We start from the raw sequence: 5,933 nt of genomic DNA, 5'->3' as shown, positions 1-5,933 counted from the left end.
GAGAATCACTTAAGCCCAAGAGTTTGAGGTTGCTGTGAGCTGTGATGCCATGGCACTTTACCCAGGGTGACATAGTGAGACTCTGTCTCAAGAAAAAGAAGATGGACATGTGTGGGTTGATCACACAATTTGGGGTTTACAGTGTGACAATTTTAAGAATGAAGGGAAGCATATGAATAATGACACCAGCATAGCAGGCTACACTGGGATTACCTGTCTGTTCTTCTCCCACAGTGGGAGTATTTTTGGGGGGGGTAGTGTTCAGGTGTCCAGTGATTAGTCTGACAGTTTTCTTCTCATTTTCTCCTGAGAAGACCTAGGAAGTTCTCATGCAAATTGCACTCTTGCTGAACTGCTTTGATAAAATAAAAGTAGTTGCTAACATCTATGTAGCGCTCAGTCAAATATGGTAACCTGCAGTGTTCTCTGCTTCGTTTATTTGTCAACTTATTCAGTCCTTACAACCCAATGAGGTCAATGTTCTATTTTTATTCCCATTTTACAGATGAGAAAACAGGAACACCGAGGTTAAATTGCTCGTCTAAGGTTACAGAATTCGTAAGCAGCAGAGCCAGGATTTGAACGTGAGAACCTCGGTAGCCTGTGTATGTTGACACCGCACCATTCTGCCTTTACTCTGCAGCCCCTTACAGTTTAGTTCAATCAGCACTTATGGAAGATCTCCCACATATACCGTTGGTGCCAAGTCAAACAGACATGATGCCTGCTAGGGTCCAGTCCCTCGCAGAGGATATCAATCAGGCCCACTCTTGTACTGGGAAAAGAACCTATCAGGTCTCCCGTAGTGAGGATCAGCTATATTATCATACAACACACACATTTATATTCAGCTTGCAAGTTACATTTGGATGGCCACTGCTGAGTCACCTTAGTTCTTAATCCTCAGACTTCCTTATTATGGCTTGTCCTTTGAACCCATAATTAAAATCTTTCAATCAGAGGCGGTGGTCCCAAAGCAATGTGCACTATTTATGAAACTGCCAAGGGAATGTTCTCAACAGGCAAGGAAGGTTAATCAGAGCGTGCTGGTGGCTTTGTCTGCGACTGCCAATTTCTCCTGCTGTTACTGCATTTTGTTTGGGAGGGTGCTCCGTCTTTGCAGAAAGAGATAGGAGCAGAATCCCCAGGGACAACACTTTTTTTAGTGTACTTCCTCAAGAAGGACAATGTATGTGATGACTAAGTGCAATTTTGACTACCTGATTACAGTTTCCTCTAAGAATTCAAGATGTTGAAACATATGCCTTCAAATAAAACAAGAAGAAGGCTTTAATCTTGGCATGGTACAAGAGGTTTTTTTTTTTTTTCCCTGTCTTTTATTGGCACAAGCACATCTGTGAGAAACAGAGAGCTTATTGTTCAGCACTCAGGTCTCTGCCCTGGCCAAGGAAACGCTGAGGCAGTACTTAAGCTCTGTGGAGGGGCGAGGGGCGAGGGGTGGGCGGTCCTTACGAGAAAAGAAGAGAGCTTGCAGATAGCAGTGTTTGGCTGTCCTTCAAGACGGCCCCTTCCAGGAGCGTAAAGGCAACGCACGGTGTGGGTGTGCATGTGCACGCCTGTGTGTTTACAGTTAGAAAAATGACAAAAACCAACAAGGGAACCAGTGCCCCTGCCCAGGGTGGTGTTCTGCCTGCTGTGATTTACATGGTGCTGGGATGTATACAGAGCACACAAACATACCCCGTCTCCACTGAGCCCCACATGGGCTCCAGATTGTTGGATTTGAAAAACTCAGAAGAAAGTTAGGATATGAAAACAGCATGTTTCCAAATAGGGCATTTCTTGGGCAACGTTTTCCCTAAATGAAGCACGGTCTGGTGTGCTGAAGCTAAACTATTCTCGCACCAAATTGAGCCCTGTTGGTTGAGTGCCCATCACAACGAGAGGTCCATATACTGAGCATTTTGCAGGGGTTGGGCACTGGCTGGTGCCTCTCATGCATCACACCACCTTGTACCCACTCGGAGGTGGGTGAGGATGGCCATTTTACAGATGGGAAGAGTAAGGTTCAAAGACAGTGGACAACTTCTCCTAATACAGTAGATCCAGGAGCTAAGCCCAGCTGGTCAGGTTGGGTCAGAAACTCACCATCGGCCCACCTTAATTGTCCTCATATCAGAATTGGGTACATAGGGTTCTTATTTCTCCATTCTTGTGATGCTTTACTAAGAATAACGTGTTCCACATGCATCCAGGTTAATACAAAGGATGTGAAGAAGATTCCCTTGGCAATTGCAACAACAACAAAAATAAACAAAGGGGACTTAATGCAACTGCAAAGCTTCTGTACAGCCAAGGCGACTACAACCAAAGCCAACAGACAACCTACACATTGGGAAAGGATGTTTGCATATTTTGATTGCGACAAAAGCTTGATAACTAAGATCTACAGAGAACTCAAAGTAATAAACATAAAAAAAGCCAACAATCCTTTGGATCACTGGGCAAGAGAGATGAATAGAACCTTCTCTAAAGAAGACAGACGAATGGCTTATAAACATATGAAACAATGCTCATCATCTCTAATAATTAGACAAATGCAAATCAAAACCACCCCGAGATACCATCTAACCCCAGCGAGAATGGCCCACATCACAAAATCTCAAAACTGCAGATGCTGGCGTGGATGTGGAGAGAAGGGAACACTTCTACACTGCCGGTGGGACTGTGTGGTAATTTTATGGGTGCCTGTTGGGAAACACTGTATTAAAACTCTTATTAAACTCTTATTAAAACACTGTATTAAAACACTGTATCCAAACTCTTATAAAATGTTATCTTCCCCCCAGAAAGTTCCCTTTCTAGAGTTATTTTTATCATCTATCATCTCCATCTGTCTATCCTATCCCTATAATCTGTCAATCCTTCTGTGAGGTTTTTTTTTTTTTTGATGCATTTCAAAGTAAACTGGAGACATCCGCATCTTGCTCCCTAAATACTTCATAATGTGTATGTCACTGAAGTTCAATACGTGCTCATGGTTCTTTCCTTTTGATATAAGATTTACATGCAATGAAATACACAGATCTTAAGTACGTATTTGCTGAATTTTCAAAAATACATATATCGAAGTAATTCAAATCCCTATAAAATATTATCATCACCCCAGAAAGTTCCCTTACCTCTCCACAGTCCATTTCTGCCTCCTGCCAGCCCACCATAGCAGCAGATAGCCGCTGTTGTTTTTTCTGCCAATGACTCTTGTGTGTGAAACTTATTCCACTTAGCGTAGTGTCTTAAGATTCATCCACACTGTAGTACACAGCGATAGCTTGTTCCTTATTGCTGACTGGGATTTCATTGTATGAATATTCTACAGTTTGTTTATTCATTTTCCTATGGATGGATTTCTCCACCCCCCACCCCACCCCCAGTTTTTGGATTTCCTGAATAAAGCTGTTCTGAATATTCACATACTGGTTTTTTTGTGAATATCTATCTTTGTTGCTCTTGGGTAAACACCGGGGAGTAGAATTGCTGGGTCATAGGGAGTATGTGTTTAGTTTTGTAAGAAACTGTCAGAACTTGTCAATGTGGTCAGACCATTTTACAGCCCCACCGGTAACGCATGGAATTCCTTCATGCCCTTGGCAGTGTTTAGTGTTTTCTGACTTCAAATTTAGCCATTCTGGTGGGTGTCTGGGCGGAAAACTGATGTTGATAGCTATAACAATAGTTGGGATGGAAGGATAGATACCTCTCTAGTACAAATTATAGTCGATATTCCTGAGATTTCACTTGGAAACTCATCACCTTGGTTGTTGGCTCTCTAAGTCCCCGCCCTAATGTTTCCTGATTGACAGATGGAAGTGCTCGGGGCAGTACTGATTTTCAGGCTAATGCTTCCAGTACAATAAGCTCACTTAGGCCTTCTTTGTGTAGCTTGGATGCTTAGCTTTAACCCTTTGACATTTCTTAGCTTTACTTCTTTGTTAGACAAACTTCTTAGACCAGATTGCAATTTCTCTTCTTTTTCGGTTTTCACCCAGCAAAAGGTTGATGATTTCAATGTCAAATGAGGCACATGCCAAATAAAACGCAGAATAAACAGTTTTGAGGACTTAGACCTTTCTTTTCTGCCATTGTTACTTGTCAAGCTTCTTTTGAGTCCCAAGAACGATATGGGAAAACAACAAACAAACAACCCATGTGCTAGAGATTGAAATAACTGGCCTCCATACTTAGGTGTGTGCAGCTACGTTCCTGGGTCATCATTTCATTCATCCTGACTGAATGTCTTGACTTTGGGGGGCCTCAGTTTCCCCACTGGTGAAACAACGAGGCTGGAACAAATAATCTTTAAGATTTAATGACTTTTTAAAATAATAATAACCCCCCCAACTAACATTCTGTTTTGTTTAGAAGGTAAGATATTTTTTACAGCCAGAAGGTAAAGATTTTACTTTTGAAAAAATATGTGATCTTTTAATATTTCCTACCTTGATTCCTGCCAGCAGCTTAATGATACCCTAACAGATTCATGGAAAAAGGTCTTTCTTTTCTATTTGGACTTAAAGATTTGCTTAATTTTGTCCTTGACTGTTATCAGATGCTGCAGCGCCTGCTAGCAGGATTCTACCTCAAACCGTGGAGGTTGTGGGAAGCTGGTGTTCATTTTGCTTTCACTCTGGGAATCTTTTGGACAGACTGGGTGTTTTTCCTACTGACATACATCGTTAGTCTATGCTGTTCAGTTGTAGCTGATAATTGGGTGGTGGTGGTAAAAAGAGAGAAGAGTGTGAGGAAGAATGCTTGGATGGACTGCCGTTCTCTGTCTGTAGGCAATCAATCGGAACAGGAAGGAAGGGGCTAGGAACAGCCAGAGAGGATTGGCTTAAGGGGAATAGCTCAAATCTCAGTGAAAACAAGATAAGGGTTGGAGAGATAGAATCTGCTAATAAAGGTGTGTTCCCTTGCTGGGCTGCTAATGCCTTAAATGTATGGGAGGGTTTCCTGGGGTTTTATTCCTTGCAGTCTCAGGAAGAGAAAGTATCTTGGTCACAGAGGAAACCTGAGTACAGACAAATCACAGTCCCCCCAGTCCTCTCAAGCTATAAGGTTTCAAGCACAAAATTCTTGAGCGAACACACCAGGTGCTTCTCTGCACTGATTGTGATTTTTGGTGCTCAACAGAGAGCACTGCAGATGATGGTGAAGGTCAGATGAAGGTGGAGAAGACGGGAACAGCACGACGCACCACCCAACTGCAAGCTAATTGGGAAGGAAACGTTTCAAACTGACAGACTGTGGCCTGATAACCAAAGTCTCATAGGGACAAAAGGTTCGTGTGGTTTAAAGGGGTAGCTTTGCCTATTTAAATTGTGCAAACAAAAGAAATGAAAACCCCCTCCTGGGATGGGAAGTTCTATTAGCAGATATTACCATCCTTGCTTTTATGCCCTCCTGTGTCACCAGCCCTGAACATGTGCTGCGTGTCCTCAGGCGTTCATTGGTTAATTTACTTATTCAAAGTAAGGCAACAACAACAACAAAGCAACAGAAAAACCCCAAACAAATTACATACTGGGGAACAGGCAGCATTAAGATGCAGTACGCAATTTTGATATGTGGGTTTTTAAGAAAAATGTGTTTGATCTGAAATTGTACATATGTTAAACTCCAGAGAAAGGATGAAGTCTACGGCGGCTCTTTTGGGAATTAAAAAAAAAAAAATTCTTTGAAGGCATCATATTGAGAACCTGGGATACTCGACCATAATATCAGGTACTACTCTGTAGCCAGCGACGGCCAATTTGGGCTTGACTTTAATCAATGTTTCCAGTCAAGACCACTGGAGAAGGCTGATGTTTGTATCACATGGATGTGGTAAAAGTTAATTATATCCTTTGGTTTTGAAGTCTTTATAGAGTTCCAACAAAAGTAAGCTTGTGTATGTTCCTTTATATTTTTAA

The sequence above is a fragment of the Otolemur garnettii genome, unplaced genomic scaffold (assembly GCF_000181295.1).
Source record: "Otolemur garnettii isolate 467f Iridium unplaced genomic scaffold, OtoGar3 scaffold00012, whole genome shotgun sequence".
Lineage (NCBI taxonomy): Eukaryota > Metazoa > Chordata > Mammalia > Primates > Galagidae > Otolemur > Otolemur garnettii.
The sequence above is the reverse complement of the archived record's forward strand: the minus strand, read 5'-3'. Positions refer to the sequence as shown.